The sequence below is a fragment of the Atractosteus spatula genome, chromosome 16 (assembly GCF_055471065.1).
Source record: "Atractosteus spatula isolate fAtrSpa1 chromosome 16, fAtrSpa1.hap1, whole genome shotgun sequence".
NCBI classification, from domain to species: Eukaryota; Metazoa; Chordata; class Actinopteri; order Semionotiformes; family Lepisosteidae; genus Atractosteus; species Atractosteus spatula.
Genome location: NC_142721.1, coordinates 14,060,751 through 14,082,030, shown reverse-complemented (window position 1 = coordinate 14,082,030; position 21,280 = coordinate 14,060,751). Strand labels below are relative to the sequence as shown.

The window sequence follows — 21,280 nt, the reverse complement described above, 5'->3', positions numbered from 1 at the left end:
GAAGAATGTGAGTTTTTTTTTTTTTGTGCTTCCACTGGGCTGGTGTGGGTTCTGTGCTTGGGGTGTTTGAAAGTAATCTTCCTCACTGACGTAGCAAAGTTAATCATGTGATATGGTTAACAGGGCAATGACTGGGACTCCTCATGCTTTTCAGAAAGGCTGTTGAGAATCCTGGCAGCCATGGGGCACTGACGGGAATGTGCAGAATATTGTCAATTTCATACGCGAGAGACGCCCGATTACCAAAACAACATGCTGGGCCAGAACACGTCTTGCTGAGACTCTTCCCAGGCCCTTGAGAGAGCATCCACTTCTTAAACAGTTGTGTTCAGAGCACTGAAGCAGGGGAGCTGTTCAGTTCAGCAGTTTCAAGGTCATCTGAAGGCACAACGCAATGTCCTATACGGGTTGTTGACCAGTTGGCCACTCTTGACTTAATTGGGTTAATTACATAATTATTAACAGTGATTCCTTACACTTATATAGCGCTTTTCTGGACACTCCACTCAAAGGGCTTTACAGGTAATGGGGATCCCCTCCACCCCCACCAGTGTGCAGCCCCACCTGGATGATGCGACATTGGCTTTTAAACAAGACGACTTTCGTTTAGGCCCTCAGAATGTGTGAAAGAAGAGCAGCCGAAATGAAATCCAGCTCATCAGTTTGTTCTCGGGGATGGGTCTGTTTGTTTATGATGTGGAAAATACGGATATTTTTATGTTGACATGAAGTATATTATGTTGTAATTTTTGGATAATCATTTTTTTTGGCTGGGTCCCACATTAATTAACTGGGCAGCAAGCATAAGCCTGTAAAAGCCCAGCTTTCAGGAGCCACTGGGGGGTTTGCCTAATTAGTGTCCCCGATATTAGCTCAGCTGGAAACAGTCTTCATGTCTTCCCAAGGTCGGCCTAGGATTTGAATAACGGACGTGATGGAAGACGCAGAGCCCATTAAAGGTTTTTAGAACATGTCCTAAAAAAAAAAACCTGCCGTGTCATAAGGAGTACAGCGGAGTGGCCTGCCCAAGGGCAGATGCGCTGTGATTGGATGCAGGGAGGCTCAGCAAAACCACTGTGACGTAACGGCGAAACCACAGAGGTGTAGGGCAGTATTATTCAAACCTGGGTAATAAAAAAAATCCCACTGGAGGGTTGTGGGTTCAATACACTGCTGTTAGCATTTCACCAAATTCCTCTCGCGCACCTAGGTGGGGACCAACGCACTGGCGCACTGCGGGGCATGTAGCCTCTTGAAGGAAGTGCCCCCTACAGGGGGGGCTGAGGGAGTCACATGTTCGCGAGAACACGCATAACGCTGGGTGTTCTGGCCAGTCCTGTTCCCTGGGGGCTGGTGTGGCTGCGGGGGGGTTTTCCTCCAACTCTTCACGAGCTCAGTCAGCTGACCTGGGCGAACTGAACCGCTTGTCCCAGATGCTGGGGTCCTGCTACCTTGCCATGACGGAGGGAAGGAATCCGCAGGCAGACCGAGGGCCAGGACCCTCGGCTCAGGCACGGAAAAGTAGGAATGCACTGGTGCAACGGTGATGGACAGGCGTCTCCTCCAGGCCGGGTCCTGCCCTGAGCCCGGTGCTTGCTGGGATAGGCTCTGACTCCCTCTGTGACCCCGTACTGGATAAAGAGGTAAGAAAATGGATGGGTGGGTGGGCTGACGGTATCTTTATCTGAAGATACTTTCTGATAAAAAGAGGGAACTTTCAGGAAGCCAGATTGTATAAGTGGGATTTATCTGCATGACATTGCTGTTAACGCCCCCTACTCTTCCAAAACCCCGTGCCCTGGCATCTTTGAAGACCAAGAACTCGGGACCTCGGTCTAATTATTTAACGAGCTGCCTAATTGCGATCTTTGTAACCAGGGCCCAAAGTGTTTCAGAGCCAACTGTAATCTAAATTGAGTCAACGTCAACTGTCAAACACCTTGTTTGGAAAATGATCTACGGATCCCTAATTTAGAAAATTGTTGTAATTGACTGCTCAGGCTGAAACAAAAGCCTAGTGTCCCCAAGTCACCATACGGGGGCGCTGGATTGTCAATCCTACCACCTGCTGATCTATTGACTCCACTTGCAGTATTAGGTCTCCGCTTCTAAACTCTGACCTGATGAGGCTATTAAGTGGTAATAGAGACACGTTTAGCCCCTGGTCAACTAGGCACAGAGGCGTTGGTAGAGAACGCATCTTCATCCTTTTACTGTTTATTCTTTGACCTTGACTAGATGCTACAAATCACTCGCGTACATCTGCTCGTTTACAATCCTCTGGATTATAAAAAGCCGCAATTTCCGCTCGTGTTCAACAAAGGTTCCACTGAGCAGGAGATTAGACTTGTTTATTCTACACTTTTTAAAATCTGCTTTAAAATGATCAAAGTGCTCTGGTAGGCCCTCAAATTTTTTTTAATTAGGAAAACGCATTAGGCTAAATTTAAAAACTAGCCAAAAAAGGGGTTTATCAAGCAAAATCTAACCCAAGTCCTCATTCTCCCCGGGCTCGGCCGAATCCAAATTTAGGATTCACCCACTTAACTAGTAAATTCGCTCAGTTATTGGGCTTAATGGCTGAAGTGGCCCTTTGTTCAAGCCACGCAGTAATCCAGAAATTAGAGACATGGAATAATCAAACTGGAGGATTGCGTCTCCATTAATAAGGCAGGTGCGGAAAAGAAGCACCAGCAGTATGAATTCGCGGGTGTAGAGGGCGCATTAGTCTCAAACTCTGAACACGTCTGACATAGTTTCTAGCGCATCGAAGCATCCTGGGCCCAGAAATCTACTGGACCCGGCCTTTGTCGTTTCCGTGAACGTACGTGATTTTAATGCAATTTTAGTTCTTTTTCCGCTGAAAACCTAAACGCATTAACCTACACCGACTCCCCCGCGGATATTAAACAGCGATTCTCAATTCTGGTCTTTGCACGACAACCCTTTGGTTTAAATTAATCTCGACTTCAACCACGAATCCCTTTGACGGGACCAACTTGTTGTTCGATTAGAACCCTAGCGATAGAGTGAAATAGGCGACCCCCTCCGCATTTAGGAACTGAAAACGCTTGAGAGTTCTAGTTCAACCTGTCCCTGTGTCTGCTAAGGGTCCAGGCGGAAAAAGAGCAGCAGGTGTGTGGGCTCCAGGGACCAGGACTAGTGAACCCCCTGCTGCAGAGGACGAGTTGTATTGCACTGGGAGAACAGGAACGTATCATTTCTGTACCTGTAACGAATTACAGTACAGTACTTACAAGCCGCTGGTTTCGTTCATGCCGAAGCAGCCCCTCGCATGCAATTGTTTCCCCGTGAAATACAAATTAACGTAAATCAGATTTGAGGACATCCTGGCTATTTTTACTCAGATGACAGACACCACGGGGCAAAGACGCTGAGGATTTCTCACAAGGTATGCGACTCAAGACGTGCAACTGTAGTAAACAAAGAGAAATACCTTCAAATAGAGGTTGCATTTTGGTCACCAGTATCTTTTTATTGAAAACATTTTAGCAAAAATTCGAAAACCATATTTTAAAGCGACTAAAAGCCACCTATTTCTAACCTTAATGTTTAATTCCCAACATCAGCTAGGTTTTCTGGAATGTACTATGTATGCAAAAAAACTGGGGGGAGTGACATTTCATTCTATAAAGAATAGAAGACAAAAGCCTTTCTATTACGTGGAAACATTCGTGCTTCTACGTTTAAAAATCACTGTTTTATCAATTTTAGGGCATTAAAACTAGATGATTCGCTATTATCGCGTGACATGGATTCTCTCGCCTCCATCTTCCCGTTATCGATGGTTCCTTCCAGCATGTTCTTCGTTCGGAAGCAACCGCAGTACGCTCAGGTCTGCGGGGGTAGCAGCAAATAGTTTTAATCGCCAAATTTGTATTTTTGCTCACAGAGATTGAAGGTGGGCGTTTAAAAGAGTAAAATACAGAATTCTATAGGACTAAAAATGTACGTTTTCAAAAATGACGTTTATTTAGGGACGGCGCTCTCCCGTAAATCCTTCAGGCGTCCCCCCCTGTGGAGAAGGTGGTATAGTCTCCCCCCCCACCCTGTGGGAGTAATGCGGAACTCCCTGCAGATGCTGCTCCGAGCAGGAGGAAGGTTGTGTAGGTGATGCGGCGCTATCGGAGGTGAAACGACGTGCGCGAAAGCGACGGCAACGCTCTGAGTGAAGACCTGCAGGCTGCTCATGCATCCGGAATACTCTTTTCCAGAACTGACCTCCCCGAGACGGAGCCCTCGTTCTGCCGAGACGCCGACAGCTTTTGCAGATAATCCGCGCATTACCGGGTAAGGTGATCCGTGTTTATCATGAGGCGTGCAAGATCTTTAAGGGCTGGTAGTGGTTCTACCAGAATTATGAACTGGGACGCCCGGTGCGGCGAGACACAACATTTTATAAGGGACGTTAGGGTCGCCGTGATAGAGACACGACCATCAGTGACGTTGTGGAGAATACATCAGCCCATTTACCCTCGCTGCTTATTCAGAAAGCACAGGATCACGGCTGGACAGGGATAGCGGGACAGCTCGTACCCGGCCGGACCAGGCGTGATTAATTGTGCTCGGTTAATTGACCTCAGCCCTGCGTGCGCGTTATTTAGATGGCTTTCGTGCCTGCGGGCGCAGGGTATGGCGTCCGCTCACCGACTTGCTGCGCCGGAGCGATCGGACTCGGCTCCTGACGCCGCGCCCGCTGTCTTCCGTGAGGGGGGCAGGTACGTGGTGAGTCGTACGGCCCGCACGCAGGTGAAACACACGGTTAGCCATCACCAGCCGGGGGCGCGGGTCGTCCCACCTGGAGCGACCGGTGACGGACGAGGCAGGAGCCCCGCGGGAGGACTGTCTGCTCAGCTCCCGACTCCGACGTCGTGCACCCAGTTACTTACATAACGAGCGGAGCTGCTCCGGAGCTGAGTCTTAATTGCCTCTCCCTGTGACCTTCCTCGTTCTCACAGCCCCCCGCAGCTCCACCTCGCCAAACCGCGGCTTTGCGGTTCGGTTCTCCGAGAAGCGGACAGAAAAAGGCTGCTTTTAGGAAACGGTTTTCGCAAGGTGGTTGTTTTAAGGTGGTTGTCGTGGTGGCGGCGGCCGTGTAGAGCAAAGTGACGTTGCTCTTTTTTTTTTTTGGTGGGGTCTTGCGGTCTCGGCAATGACACGCAAATTCTTTTTAGCATCTGACAGCGAGAGGGGGGTGGCTGGCTGGCTGGCTGGCTGTGCGCTACAAACCGAACGGTTGGGCGACGCCAGAGAGCCAGAAATGAGATCCGAGTAAGTTTACGCCTTCACACCTACGGCATTCTCCTTGGAGTAGATTCCCCTGTAGACTGTATCCCACGGAATTGTGCGTGTCAGAAAATCGAGGCTTGGAATCCTTAACTTCGAATTAGAATCGGAACTCTGACCTCGCTTTGAGTTCTAGCATGCCATTGTCATGTCTGGTCTATTGACATGGTACATGCGTAACTCATGTTATCGCCATCGCATTGTGAAAGTCTGGTTTGGTGTCGTACACCAGCAGCCGTGTTTTTCAGGAAGCTGAGCAGGGCTGTTCTGTGCGGTGTGAGTCGGGTTGTCAGATTTGCCTATTGTCTTTTGGATGCCGACGGTGGTGTTACGGGACGCCAGTGTATGTAACGTGACTCACGAACTGGAATGCTTGTTTTGTCCCGCTTGTTAGTCTCTGTCGCTTGTTCTGCATTTGGACAATTAACACGCGATTTCTCGACGCCCCCCTGGAACAAAACGTCATGCAGAAATGACCGGGGGCGGGCGAGAGAAAATCGTGCTTCGATTGTTGTGCAACACAATTTGACGTGCAGCCACGCAGGTTCGGAGTTGACGGGCTAGTCCGGACAGGCTGTGAAGTGTTAAAACGCCTTCGAGTCGGCTGGGATTGCGTGCGCTCTCGTTGTTGGACCTTGTGTGTTTCAGCGCAGGTGAGCTACTCGCAGTCCAGCCCAGCGTCGGTTCTCAAAGGCTCTCCGTGGGGAGACGTTGCAGCGGAGGCGAAGCTCACCTGGGCCCTGTGTTCGGGGGGGGGGGGTAGATTTGTTGGGTGTTGTGGACAAACCGATCATTTGCGAACGTGCACGGACAGGCGAATTTAGCCTGGAGCCTCGATACAGAAAACAGGAGTGATAAGTGCCGTTATCTCTGACGTGCGTGGTTCTTATTGTAATCATGCATATAGCTGTTTTAACACACGAGGCATTTCCCGGGGTGTTCCTGTAGATGTATGTGTATCTCGGAAACGCACCAGTTTGCTGAACCGTTTGGGCTCCGAGGATGGCGCCAACCTGCTGGACCTTCTGTGTGGAGTCTGCATGTTTTCCGCTCATCCGTGTGGGTGTTCTCCTACTGGATTCCTTCCGCCCCTCGACTGTCTGCATTCACTGGTGTGCGTGCGCGCGCGCGCATGCCCTGCGATAGACTGGCTCACACCTTGTCCTGTGTTTCTGGATGGTGCTTGTTTATCGTGACCCTTACCAGCAGTAAGCAGCTTCCTGATAACGGTCCGGCGAGTGTTTGAAGAGCTCTGTGGTGCAGTGGACGGTCTGTGGCTCTGGTATTGCTTATTGTGGAGATGGGCGGGGGGGGTTACTGTACTGCAGTTCTTGCTCAGCGTGTAGCTCTTCTGCCGAGCTTGTGCTGGTGCTGTGTCGACCCCCCCCCCCCCCCCCCCCCCGCCTTCTGAGCTGCAGTCAAAAAGAAAAAGAAAAACATTTCTTAAAAATTGAGGGTTCACATCAGTGATTACTTCTAACTCACAAGCTGGCACACAGCCCATACTGTCAGAAGATTATTAGTATTGCATTTTCTGAATTATTGTGGTGAACTAAAATATTAAACTGAAGAGGTGGGAGGCTCGGCGGTGCAGGGGTCAGCTTTGCTGCCTCGCAGTGCTGGGGCCCTGGGTTCAATTCCTGGGGTGCTGTCTGTGTGGAGTTTGCATGTCCCTGCAGGTGTACCCTGCCTTGCGCCCGTTGCTTGCTGGGATAGACTCCGGCATACCCCCCCCCCCTGCGATCCTGAATTGGATAAAGAGGTCTAGGAAAGGGAGGGATGGTACAGGGGTGAGGTGTTGGCTCATTCCTCTGCCTTTCGGAGGCCTGCAGGGTTTTGAAGTGTGGCGTCGGGTCACGCAGAGTGACTGCAGTTGTCCTGTGGGCAGGAGAGAGGAGGAGACGGCTCAGTCCGTCGAGAGGGAGTCGAGGGAAGGGTTTGGTTGGCTGTTCTGTGTAGAAATCTGTTTTGTGGTGAATTCGAAACACTCGGAAGATCAAGGAGGACATTTGGTTTTGGGTAGACACCCTTAAGATCTGGGCTGCCTCTTTCCAAAACGATTATGCGCTTTGGGGTTTCTGTGGCGTAAGCAGAATATACTGTAGTTCTCTCTCGGCTGGGTCAGGAAGTTACCTAGGTTGTCCTTTTCAGCCTGTTCCTGTTTTCATACTTATCCCCATGTTACCTGTTCTGTGTGGCTTAGCAGGGTCGCAGCTGCCCTTTAAGATGGCTCCTGTCGACTATAGATTGCTGCAGGCTTGTTTGTTGCACTCTGTGTTTTTTTTTTTTATTCTCCCTGAATCTCCAACGCTTGGCTCTGGGCCTCCGCGATCGAAGCTGAACAATCCCCATTGTATGAAGGCTGAATGAAAAATCTCTCCATTCGTCTGCCCACTGACCGCCCGCCTGGAAAAACGGCCTTCTCACCTCGACTTCCCGTTTATCTCTTTAGTCTCGTGCCCTGAAAGGTGCTGTCGCTAAGAGGTTTCGGTACCAGCTTGTGAGAATGGGGGGGAAAAAAACGACAAACGGAAGATCTGGAATTGCTGTTTTGCTTCGCTTGCGTTCGTGGTCTGTCCTTATGCAGTGTGGGGCAGTAGCCAGGGTGCTGGACTCAATAACGCTCACCCTGCGGTCCATGTGAGTCCTAATGCCCCAGTGTAGTGACGGGGACACTATACTGTAAACGGGCGCCGTCCTTCGGATGAGACGTAAAACTGAGGTCCTGACTTTCTGTGGTCATTAAAAATCCCAGGGTGTTTCTCAAAAAGAGTAGGGGTGTAACCCTGGTGTCCTGGCCAAATTTCCCCCTCCCTTTATCAATCATGGCCTCCTAATAACCCCCATCTCTGAACTGGCTTCATCACTCTGCTCTCCTCCCCACTGAGAGCTGGTGTGTGTGGGGAGCGGACTGGCGCATCATCCAGGGGGGGCTGCACACTGGTGGGGGTGGAGGGGATCCCCATTACCTGTAAAGAGCTCTGAGTGGAGTGTCCTGAAAAGCGCTCTATTAGTGTAAGGAATTATTATAACTGGAAGGTTGCGGGTTCAAATCCCGGGAGCTGTCACACCCTTGAGCAAGGCCGTTCGCACAGACTGCTCGTGTGAAATGCCCTGTTGTGTAAATGTGTACAAATGGTCGTGTTTTCGGATAAGAGCCTGCCAACTGAATTAATAAGCCAGTGCAGAAATGGCGATTGTCGCTCTCGGGGCCAGAACTATTTCTGCACGTCAGTTGCTCTGGATATGCATGATTTATGACAGCCGCGTGCCGAGGAAGGTCCTTACTTTGTTCAGGCGGGAATTTAGCACTGAACAAACCAGCGAGAGTATAGCGCCTTCTGTCTTGTTGGCGCCCTCTGCAGAGGGCGAGACTCTTGATGCGGTCGTGTTTCAGTTACCGTTTTCTTCAGCCGGTTCCTCGCCGGTCATTTGCCGTTGACACCAGAGAACGCCGAGGTGGGAGAGAAAGCGTGCGGCTCGTGGGATTGGTTAACATTTGGGTTCGGAACGGAAACGTGGCATGAAGGCTTTGCTGTCATTCGAGACGCTGGCTCTGTCAGATCAAACCCTGGACAGAGTTTATCTAAATCCTGCCACTCCAGCTGGCTAAGGCTCTTAAGAGCTTTGTTTTGCAGTGAGTTTGAAATGCTGAATACAGAAGTGGGAAATAGACTGACAGATGTTGTGTTTTGTCATGGGTTAAAATTAGATATTTGTTTTGGACCCACATACAAATAAAGGCTTGCATGTGAGTAGTGGCCTTTCATCTGAAGGGCTCTCGAAGCTCTTCAGCTTCGTCTGGGAGGGGACCCAGTGGAGGGGGGGGACTGGAGTGGGGGTCCAACCCAAAAACTGGAAAGGTGGAGATTTGAGCCCAAAGTGGAGATCTTGTACGCAGTGCCCTGGGATCAGTAGTCAGTGCAGTCCAGTCCAGGGGCCCTGGTTTGGAAATCCTGCTCCCAAAGGGAAGAGCACGTGTTACTGGTCCACTATCGCCACTTACAGCAGCATCCTGGGTTTCCTTTGGGGGGGATCTCCCATCCCAGTACTGACCAGGCCCGGCCCGGCCCGGCCCAGCTGACCTCCTGAGACCTGACCGGATCAGCCCCAGGTTAGCGAAGTGCTGCGCAGAGCCGGCTGCCTCAGCTGGTCCGGTACGAGCGGTGCGCGTGCAGGGGTGGCCTTGTACGCCGTCTGAGACGGACACGGTGCCGGCCAGCACGCGCCCTGCACCTCGAGGCCGTGGGGGGCGGCGGTGACTGGGAGCGGGCCGGCTGGCCGGGGTCTTTTCAGATCGGTCCTCTCCCTGCTGCTGGGGACGGCCTCCCTCTCCTCCGCGCTCAAGGTGCCCTACTTCAGCGCTCTCCTCCCCTCCTCCACCTCCTCCTCCTGTGTGCCTGGCGTTTCTGATAAACAGCTGGCTTGTGGCTCCTGGCTGTTCAGCTTGGAGCCAGCCTGTGCGTTTTCATCTTTTCCTCAGCCCCCAACTCCCCTCCCCCCCACACTGATAATCAGCATGTTGATGGTTGATCAGGAGTGGGAATATTTTGAAATGGGACTTCGGCTCCGATGTGGCCTCGCTGTCCTGTCTCTTCTATGCCTCCAGTTGTCCAGTTCCACCCCGGAGCACAACGCCTTGTCATGTAAGCACGGGGCAGCTTGTGCCCCTGAACCACTGAGGACACGCAGAGAAGGTGTTGCATTTTTAATCAAGCGATTGGGATATAAACGGGCTCAGCAAAAGTGTCTTTTAGCAGAGGTCAGGAGTGGCCACTCCACGCTTAAATCCTAAAACGGGTGTCGCGTCATTACACAGAGGGTGGTGGGAGTATGGAACAAGCTGACCAGCCCTGTTGCTTAAGCCAAAACCCAAAACTTCTTTCCATGTTCTTTGGTTTGGAAGTGTGGAGTGCGAAGGGACCTGCCCCTGCACATGCAGTGGTATAGCTGACGCGTCCTTCTCTGCTGGTTCCACACCAGAACTGTCACACAGCTTGAAGGCGTCATGCCGTCCAGTTACTGCCACTGCTGGTACTGAGAGCAGCAGGTTGGGACTGCTGACATCAAGACTTGGGCTTTGTGGCGTGCTCGTATGGTTTTCTGGGTCCTGTGTCGTGCACGCACCGTGCTCTGCCCCGCCAAGTTGAAAACGCACACCGATTCCTGCAAAGCTGACATCTCTGTGCGCCAAAACACGTTCTTTGTCCTCTGGTCCTCCCTTGTTTTAGTAATAAGTTTGTTTGGCTGCTGTACAGCACCCACATTTGCAAAAGTGCTGTATAAACCACTGGAAAGGCTTTCAGTAATTCAAATGCAAGACCAGTTTCAGCCAGTTACTGTGAGCTGCAGAACTGACGTGTTGCTCTAACCTAAGAATTCAAGCAACAACGAATCTACTGAGCCACCGCTACCGTGGTACTATGGCAAGACAGGGCATTATCATTTCTGGAAACCTGCAAGCTGTGGTATCAGGCCCAGGAAAGCCACACTGAATGAATTTAAGATGAGCACCTCTGTTCCAGCATACTCAATCAAGTGTTTGCAATGCAAATCTCGATGTATGCAGTATTGCGCTGATGCTATCTTGCTTTGATGTCATCTCGCCACATGGCATCGGATATTGACGATGGTGAGTTTTGTTTGTTTGTGTGTGTGTGTGTGGCAGGCATGAAGTTTGTGAAGTGACGGCATTGGAGAAGCTTTGTATGACTGTGTTTGCATTAAGGCTCAATCCAGTAAGATTCCAGGTGCATTGCAATGAGATCTCTTCCAGCTTTTTAAGCTTCAGGCTCTTGCCTTGCACAGCTCATACTGAAGCAGCAGGCAAACGACATTTAAAATTGTTTTCTCATGTTCTCAGAATGGAGTAGAACTCTTGCAGTAGGCAGCTCCTGGACCACAGATCTGCAGCTTGTAAAAGAGAATGACTTCCCTCCGGAGTTCCTAGTCTAGAGCAATGAGGACCGGCACCTGGGGAGGTGAACTTCAGTGAGTCACTGTGAATACACCTTTTGTCTAATTTCAGTCTTGTGCCGTAAAATTGTCAGAAAGCTCAGCCAGGAAGTGCAGGTTTGCTCCTAATTTTCTTGCGTTTCGAGAGGGGCCGTGCGTCAAACTGGTTCTATCAGCAGTCAGGAGGAAATGATGAAGCGAGCTGGAAGTGAGATAAGGGCAGTTGATTTGCCTTGGCCTGATATGACTGCAATTCTGATTATCGCTTTGTTTTGCCCCCGGTTCCTCTGGGTAGGCTCGGCCGTGAGGCGTTTAGCATTACTGTCTACACAGCTCTCGGGTCCTGGTTCGGGTTCGATTCCGCCCCGCTCTGCCCAGTTTGAGGGGCTTTTTATTCTGGTTTCCTCCTAACTCCCAAAGCATGTTCTTCCATTGGCTGCTTAGAATTTCCCTATTTTTAAAAAGTGAGGATTCAAGTCAATTGTGTGTGTGTGTGTGTGTGTGTTGGAGGGGGTGCGTTTTTCTTAGACCTGCCAGTTCCTGCTCTAGAGGTATTATGATGATGATGGACCGAGATGAGCTCGAGAGGTCTCGTCTGTGGCCTTTCTGGTTCCCTGGCCATGTTACTCATCGGTACACACAGGAAAGGCACAGTGAAGAGAACTAGGATGCCCTGCGTGCCTGGGACAGCTGGGGCCCTGTCAGAGCGTGCTGTGTGTGTGTGAGAGACACTGCTCTCCCCATCATCACCACATCCCTGATGCCCTTAACTCTTCACCTTTGGATCAGTCAGCTGTCTTGTGCCTCGGTGATAAATGACCAGTGGGAGTAGCAGAACGCAATGTTTCTTCCCATCTGGGAAGTCAGGGCATCTCTATTGATTGAGACTCCTGCGGATTGCTGCAGGAGACCGTCGCAGAGGCTGGCGTGAGCGTCATCCCGGGAAGATCCGAAGAGGCGGTCTGCTTATGATTTGGGAGCAGTTCGCAGTCACGAGTTCTCCCAGATGTGGGAAGCCTTTATAAGAACTGGATCCTCTAATTCCCCCCCAGTTTGTCCCTTCTTATCCTGGCGGTCTTCCCAGGCTGTGCTTTTCCAAAGCCGCACCGGGCTCGGGGCACAGCGCGCGGGATTCTTACTCTTGTGCTGGGATTGCTTTTCCGGGCGCTGCTCGTTTCCCCTTTCCTGTCCGGATCCGGCCGCGTGTGGCCGGAATGGCAGCGTTGATTCCGTTACGGGGAATTTTGAACCGGAAGAGGGAGGTGGGCGGGGGGCTGTGGCGCCGGGGAACACCTCTTCGTCAACACCGCGCCCCCCCCCACCCACCATCGTTTTCCTCGGGGATCAGAAGAGCAGGACCGCCAGGGGGCACTTGGAGGGGCTTTAAAGTTCTTACCCTGTCCGTATCGCCTCATCCGTGACTGGAGAACGTTACTGCAGCTGCACTGTTGGGGTGCCTTTCAGTCCAAGCAGGGCGAATCTACGAAGTCAGGGAAAAGGAGGAAAAGCCTCCGGAAAAGAGGCAGGCAAACTGCCCTTCTGTCTTTGACAGGCTTTCTTCATAAACATTCACTTCCGTGTGATGTTTATTTTTGGATTTGCTGGTAATGGAGATTTTATGGTCTGGCACTAGAAACTAGGCACCGCAGCAGATAAGGGGAGTGCCCCCGAGCCCATGTTCCCTGTAGTCTATCTCGAGGACAGAAAGCCAGCAGGGCAGGGTGATACCAGGTCATTTGAGTTTCCTTGCGAAAGCGAGTCAACTAAGAATCCGAGAAGGAGAGTTGGAAATGGTGTCGTCAGGACTGAACAGCTGACCCTCTGAAATCCTTATATAACCTATTTACTCCAATGTTTCTCATTGAGCATTTACGGATGCTGATATATTTGACCTTTTCTGCGCAATTTAATGCTGCCTGGAAACGCAGGTCCATCAGTACTGCAGTGACACTACCAGTACAACCAACCTGAGAATCAAATGGCCTTTTTCGGATTTTTTTTTCATTGATTGGCCTCACTGCAGCAAGAAGAGATGGCGTGAACTGAACGGCCTTGAAGTACAAGATATTGATGTTTGAGTTTTCTGAACGGTCATGTAAAAATGATATATTTGCATACTACACACCACAAATTCTCTGAAATACACACTGTTGGAAACGGACCTCAGTCTTTCCCTCAGCTTGCTTTACTGGCCTGCTAGCTTTGACGGCAGCCTTACCCAGGCTCCTGCCGATGCTGAAGCTAGATGCTGTTCCCCGGGCTGGCTCAGCACTTCGCAAGTCCATCAGCACGTGATCAGCAGCACTCCGCTGCTTGAAGGACACGTCAGCCAAGGTTTCAAATTATAGCCCAGAAATTGCCTGGCATTACCCAGGCATTAGGACTAATTTAATGTTTTTATTGATCGTGTTTAATCAAATAGGATCACCCTCCCAAGTGAGCACAGCGCAGGAGCCTGGGCATCTGATTTTCGTCTTTCAGGTTGTGTAAAGCTGAAGTGTTTTAAGCCTGAGACCAGCTTGATCGTGCCTGGTGTTGTGCGAAGAGACGCGGTAAGTTTGGTCTGTACCGTTGCAAATTCAGGTGTCACGCAGGAAGAGTGTTCTTCAGCTGAAACACAGCGAGTCGATACTCTAGCTGGACAATAAAATGCAGCAGGAACGCTGCTGGGACTGTGGTGACGGAGGTAACACCCACCATTGCTTTTCTTCTTTCAAAGGTGAGTAGTGTCTCTGCTGGAATTTAAGGAAGGGGGCCACCACAATTCGAAAACTCGAAAAACGGGGTTTGCCCTCCGTTCGTCCAGTACTGGGCCCAGTACTCTCTCTGGGTGCCCGATGAGCATAATTCCTTCTCTCGGACCAGGAGGCTGGTCCGCAGTTAATCTTGCCAGTGCTAGGGAGCTGGACCCCGACTGGTTCTGCACAGATCCGTGGGGATCACTCTCCCTCCTCATCGCCAAGCCCAGGATCACACAACCTGGAAGGGGGCTGCGTTTGCCCTGAACATGAGGTGGCCTTGAAGACAGGCTGATTTTTGTCGAGTCATTTGTCTTTCATTTGGTTTTGCTGCTTGCTCTGGCGCTCTGATGCCTGCCTGCCCGCCTGCCTCTGTGATTCGTGGCTTGGCGAAGCAGTGCTTTTCTCTGCTCCGTGTGTCGGGAGCAGAGTCGGACTGCGTGCGTCCACAGCTCTGACTCGGCGTTTATCCCCCGGTCACGTCAGGATGTCTGTGCTCTGGGGCCTGACAGTACCTTTCAACAACTGTTGACATTTCGGGGGCCTTTGAGTCACTCGATATCAAGCTGTGTGATTTTAATCATTAACTCCGCGATCTCAATTACGGCTCCAGCTGGAATTTCCCTGTGGCTGTGTCCATCAGGATTGTTTTCCCCCTCTCTTCCTTTCAAGCCAGGCCGGCCTGTCCTTGCCCAGCGGGGGAAGAGCGCGGGCTCTTCGGGGGGGTGTCTCCGGGTGCTCTCTCCTGCCCCCTGCCTCTAACGGCTCGACGCCGGACCAAAGCTGCAACACAGAGCCTCTCCAGAAACTGTCTTGCACAGTCTGTATCGCAGCAGGTGTAGTTGAGAGCCCCAGGGGTCTGTGAGCCTTTGATACACCCCAGCCGTGTAATGATGCCACTGGATGAAGAGTTATTCCTGATTGGGCTTTAGAAGGCCCTTTATTTGTCTCGCCCGTGATCCCAGTATTTGTTACAGTTTTGGCTTGGAAGTTTTTATTTTGTGTTCCCACGTTCCACACCTCAGCGGTACTGCGCTTCAGGACGAGAGATCCATGCGGCTTGCCGAAATCCAGGAATTGGCCAGGCGTGCTTGGCCTTTTAAAAGACTTGCCAGCGGCTCTCCATGCTCATCTCTTTTTTTTTTTAATTCCCCGCGGTCGTTAGCTGTCCCATCTGTGCTCCGGCGTCTCTTCCTTCGGAGAGCAGGAAGGGATGAGCCGAGCTGCCTCCCCAGCTGACGGGTTCTGTTTTGTCTATATATTTCCTCGGCGCCCAGCAGGGAAACATTGGCGCGGGGTTATTGCAAGCCGGCACCTTCGTGTCCGCGACGCATGACTGATGGCTGGGAGTGAGCCCTTTCTGTTTGTTAAAAGGTGAAGCCTTTGGGAAAGGGCTGTTTCACTGGGCCTCTTGCGTTCCCAGGCTGGTCAGCCAGTATGCTGCAGGTTAGGCCAGAGCTGTCTGCTGTGTTGCACCTCGGAGCAGCTCGGTGCTCGGTTTAGGATTTTCCGCCCAGATCAAAGTCTTGCGAGATGGGGGGCCCTGTTCGAGGCAGGCTCACAAAGGGCCGTGCCCCTCCCTTAATGTCGGCATGATTTGGAGTGTGCCCTTCGGGAAGGCGTTGCAGAACACAGCGTGGCCGTGGAAGAAGCAAGGGTTTGCACAAGCGCCCCCCCAGTGCAACGCGTTACGAGCTCGCCGTTCCGGGAGCTGCAGCTGGTGCCTTCCGGCCGTCCTGTGACCAGGCCTCCGAAGGCCGTTGCTCGTTTTTAACGAGGCCTCCCGGCTGCCTGAACGGACGTCACCTGGCACAGCGTTTCGCGCGGATCTCGCCGGCGCCGCTGTGCCGTTCTCATCTGGGTGGCGTGAATCGGGTGGGGGGGGGGGGAAGGCCACCCCTGCTTGTCTGTTAATGCACGGGGTGGGTGCAATTAATATTTGATCGTCTTCTGCGGTGTCGCCATCAATTTTTCATGCGGTTTAAATAGTTGATGTGGGAGCAAGCTGGGAGGAAGGTGGGCTGCAGGCGGGTTCGGTGCCTTCCGGGTTCAGAAGGGAGGCACAGGTGGTGGACGCAGAGGGCATCGCCCCTACACCCTGGAGCACCAAAGGCTTTTATTTTATTTTTATTTTTTGCAGCCCTACATTTACCCCCCAAAACTTTTCCCCAGGGCAGGGGTTCCCAGTGCCATGGAATCGCCTGCTGGTTTGCGTTGCATCCGAGCCCGTTGCGGAAATGAATCCCGAATGAAACCAGCAGGTTGCTTAGTTACAACCTCTGCAGGACCTTCTTCTGCTCGGAAGGTGGAGATCATAAGTTTCTGATGAAACCCGCTAGTTAAAGGGCTCAACTGAACCCCGTTATTACTGTAGGTCTCTTAGGGGCTCAGTGATTTCATTACGAGCTCATGGGGAACACAAAAAGCATGCCTCAGGGGTCCCCAGTCACACCCCCTGCTCAAGGGAGACAGCGTGGGGTCTTGATGAAAATCGAGAAGGTTTAATTGACAAATGCATTGTAGAAGAAAGCTCCTTTTTCTAGACGTCCAGCAACTCAAAGGCACGGAGAGATATCTGCTGGCCTTATTGTTTTGTTTTAATGGCACCAGGCTTTAAAAAGCATGCCAAGGGGATTTCAAGAGACCAGAAACAAAATAGGGAAAAAAAAACACTTGAGTAAGTGGTATTGGGAGAATTGACTGTTCTCAACATACTTGGCTTAGCTGTACCGCTCATTGGACATTTGTGTACATGGCGGTCAGTCAGGTCAGCATCCCTTGAATGACTAGAGTAATATGGACCCAGGTTCGCTTCTCGTAAGCTGTTTCTCATCTGAGGCAAGTCATTTGGTTTTCCGCCTTTGGCCAGATCACAGAGGGCGGGCGAGCAGTCGTGTGTTTCTCAGTCGACAGTCATGATGTCCAGTTACGTCATGGCCGGGCCTCCGGTTGGTGAGCTGTGGTAATCCCCAGTGTTAAGTGTATTATTCACCAGCGGGGGCTTTGAATAACAGCCACTTCCAGTGATGCGTTTCTCTCTTCAGGTGGAACTCTTTGAAACCGGCCATCAATCCCCATGCCGAAGGTAAACGCATTAAACACAAACAATGGCCACTCTGGCTTCTTAGTTTGATTTTCGCCCGGGCCCCGGCGGTTTCCTGTGGACTTTTTTAGTGGAATTAATCATGCAGATTGCAGCTCAGTTATAGGGTGGCTCGGCTTCTACACAGCTGTCTCCGTGAAGCTTGTGTGCTAATAAAATAAATTACAGTTACCCGTCGCATAGGGCGCCCAACGAAAGGCCAAGGTGCACCGTGTCTTCCTGCTTTAAAACTGAAAAGGCTTGGAAACAGACCCCTTCCTGGAGTGCTGTGCGTGCATGGAGTTCGAATGTCCTCCCTGGGTTTGCATGGGTTTCTTCCAGATGCTCCAGTTTCCTCCCACAATCCAAAGACACACTGTTAGGTGAAATGGCTTCTGGGAAAACTGGCCCTGACGTAAGTGTGTGTATGCCCCCTGAGACAGACTGGCCTGTTGCCTGCTGGGATAGGCTCTGGCTCCCCTGCGACCCTGAATTGGTGACAGTGGTTAAGTAATGGATGAATGGATTGATGTAAGATTCGAGGAAAAATCCTGCAAGAAAAAGTTCAAACGGGGGGATAAAATCTTTTTTTAAAAAAGGGGTGAAGTACTTGCAGTCCTCTTGCAGTAACATCAGCACGTCCTTTTGAAAGAGCTCGGTAAGACATGTCCTGAGCAAAGTAGATTAAATCCATTCAGTGTCCAAAGATGAGCTCCAGTCTTGCCGGCCTTGGTTTGACAGTGGCTGCTGGTTTCCAGTCCAGCTGGGCTGCTGGTTCCTTCATTTCCCTGATATTCTAATCAATTTATCAGTAGTGATAAAACAAACATCCCCAGCAAAGGGGTCAGGACAGCATTTCCTGAATCAGGAAGCTGAATGAGTTTCAGGGCTCTGTTGAATTCAGGACGGGATATAATTGGCCCCAGTGTGTGTGTGTGTGAGATTAACTGCGGCACAGTTCTCAGGAGCTGGTGTTTGGAGTTGCAGCAGACTGCAGGCTGTCCAGGGCACAGCAGAGCTGGGTGGAGCCGCTCACCGTGAAATACTGAAGCACAGGGGTTGGGAGAGGAAGAGTGTTTTACAAAGGTGGAGTACATCAGCCCGGCTAGTGACTCCTAAGATAAACAGCGTGAGGAATCGCAGTTCAGCGTTTATGTGGTTTGCAAGTCACAAAGAAGTCAATGGCTGAAGAAAGGATCAGACAAAGAAAGGAGGCCTTTTTTTAGAATGGTTGTGGGTATTTCTATAATCCTTCCCTCCTACGCTCTGGAGAAACTGTCAGAAAGGGCGCATTGTCAGTAGGGTGCTGTAAAGAGCACCCCAGTTCGAGAGAAACGCTGCAGTCTGGACGGGTGGCCTTTTCAGCTGTAGTGCAGTACTATTATTAGTACAATCTGTTTTATTTTTCAGCAGCATAATCCCTTTTTAGCGCACAACAGTAGAATAAACAAGATTGTTCTTTGTTGTTTTTGTGTCCCTTATCTCAAACCGGTCTGGTTCATGATGAGTTGCTTGGTGGCCTGTTTACAAACATCGACAGCTAAATGACAAGAAGACTCCTGTTTACCCCACCAAGACCTGCTTCTGGCAGTCGTGGTGCTTGTGAAGCATCTTTTCTGACTTTATCACTTTGCAAACATTCCTAGTAAACTCCGTGGCACCGTCGTCTACCTGGACATCAGAGGAGAGGCCGGGCTGGGCCTGGTCTGTACCTGTCAGACCTCTGTGGAAAAAACAGGTCTCTTCTTATGGATCAGAACTTCCCAGCTGGTGACCCAGTGTGGACACTGTGCTGCAGGAGGTGCTGTCTTTAGGTTGAGACCTCGCATCTGACAAGAGTCGGACTGCTGACAAGAGTCGAGGTGTGAACGTCGGTGTCCGCACTGAGCTTGAACAATCTGGCTTCCCGAAAGTTCCCTCCTAATCCAGCTGCTGATGCAATTTATCACTTCTCCGCCTCACGTACTGCGTAGTGGGGCAGCTGGCGCAGAATGGGGAATTCACGGATGCTTGGAGTGGATCCCCTTATACATCTGTGATGTTCTAGGGGATCGTTAGAAATGGAAAGTGCGCAAAATATACCATTATTATTTTGTTTAGGCTGCCTCTGATGGGTCCTGGGTTTCTTAGGAAGGGCCGTCTGTCCAGACTATCTACAAGAGTTTGGGGGGGTTGTGCGTTTCATGCTGTTCTTGGGTCGGCGGCTTTGGTGTTGTGATAAAAATAGCTGTGAGTGCCTGGTGTCTGAAGGAAGCAGATTGGGTTGCTATGGAGATACGACTGAATCAGATTACCTTGGGGGGGGGTATCATGTGATGCAGACAGAGAAAGCAGTTCCCTTCCATTCCCACAGGGCAGGCCTCGGTGTCCCAAAAGCCTGTTCGGATATAACGCACACAAGCCCTGTCGCTCTTTCGGAATACACTGTTTTCGAGGGGTCAAATTTCAGCTTTCGGACCCCCAACTGTCCTGCAGCCCAAGTCTCAAACGAAGGTGACGAACAAACCTTTTCTGTCTGCGCATAAATGAGTTTCCGAGCAGTGGGATCTAATGTACACTTGGTCCATGTTACGGGAGGTCATGAAACAGCACTTCTGTTTATCTCATTTGCACACACCCTAACTGAATGTGTGCGTCTGGTAGACGTTTGCATTCCTTGTTTTTAATCGCCCAGTTCTTGGAAGCAGGCACTATCACAACAAACGTCAGTCCAAACCTTAAAGCGGGGGCATTCAGGCTCTAAAAGAATTGGGATCAATTACAGACTCACGGGTGTGGGTCTGGAGCAGTCCCCTCCAGAGCAGGCAGGTCGCCCTCGGTTCAGTTTAAGTGCTCGGAGGTTTTTAGTTTGTCCCATCGATAAATTACGACAAGCTTCCAAGCATTCCAGAGCAACGCCAAAAACACTCAGCCGTTTGGCTCCGTCCTTCCCGAGTGTGTGCATAGCGCCGCTGTGGGATGGAGGAAAGTTGAAAGAGGAGATCTCGAAAGTGGAGGCGCCCTGTCGCTGCGCGTGCCAGGGAGCTGGAGGAACGTCTGGTCGCAGGAGTGGGTTTTGGGGGTGTCTGTGCGCTGGGGAACCCTGTGGCGCTCCCTGGCCCGCGAGGACAAGCTGGGGTAGCACAACGGCGAAAGGACTATGGAGGCCTCACCCCCACAACCACCCCCGCAGACTCGCTGCTGAGCACCGGGGCGCACAAAGGCAAACGAGCACTTAATTTACCAGCGCGTCCTTCAAGGGCCATCTCCTCTGGAGTGCGGGTGTCTTCCTAATGAGCGATGTCATTAGGACTGGAGTGCGGGCATCCGCAACCAGCGCTGCAGAGCTTATCCTTACGTTTTGCACAGATCGCAGCCAGCAGCCATATCCCCCTGCAGCTCCCAGCTGGCAGCCCACTGGAGCTCCGCAGGTATGAGTCTGGTCAGTACCTGGATGGGAGACTCCTGGGGAAGCTAAGGTTGCTGCTGGAAGAGGTGTTAGTGGGGCCAGCAGGGGGCGCTCACCCTGCAGTCTGTGTGGGTCCTAATGCCCCAGTGTAGTGATGGGGACACTATACTGTAAAAAGGCGCCGTCCTTCGGATGAGACGTAAAACCGAGGTCCTGACTCTCTGGGGTCATTAAAAATCCCAGGGTGTTTCTCGAAAAGAGTAGGGGTGTTACCCTGGTGTCCTGGCCAAATTTCCCCCTGGCCTTTACCAGTCATGGCCTCCTTATAACCCCCATCTCTGAACTGGCTTCATCACTCTGCTCTCCTCCCCACTGAGAGCTGGTGTGTGGGGAGTGTACTGGAGCATCATCCAGGTGGGGCTGCACACTGGTGGGGGTGGAGGGGATCCCCATTGCCTGTAAAGCACTTTGAGTGGAGGGTCCAGAAAAAGCGCTGTGTAAGTGTAAGCAATTATTTTTCTCTCCCTTTTCTCCCTCTGTTCACTGGAAGCCGCTCCACTCCACACATCTGCCCCGACCCCCCTCTCTCCCCACGCACTGACGCAGGTGAGGCTGTCGACACAAACGGGAGGAAGTGTGCTCTTCAGAGTGCAATTGTACCAGCTGCTTATTTACTTAAAATTCCCCGTTCAGGGCCTGCTCTCGGCTCCTAGCTTATCCCTTTTGTTGTGCTGTTATTGTGGAGGCCGCGCACTTCATGCATGGCTGAAAGGGCGCTTTTATCTTGAATCTCTTTGCAGAGTAGGCTGT

The 21,280-nt window shown here is 51.4% G+C and overlaps 1 protein-coding gene across 14 annotated transcripts in view; it reads left to right on the top strand.

Moving 5' to 3' along the window:
- Positions 1-4,114: 4,114 nt before the first annotated feature.
- The window catches only part of madd (MAP-kinase activating death domain), an 83,249-nt gene continuing 66,083 nt past the window's right edge, over positions 4,115-21,280 (top strand). For all 14 annotated transcript variants that reach the window (XM_088934585.1, XM_088934584.1, XM_088934583.1 and 11 more), the window contains exon 1: positions 4,115-4,311. The gene's annotated coding sequence lies outside the window, so the exon portion shown is untranslated. The remainder of the gene's footprint in view (positions 4,312-21,280) is intronic.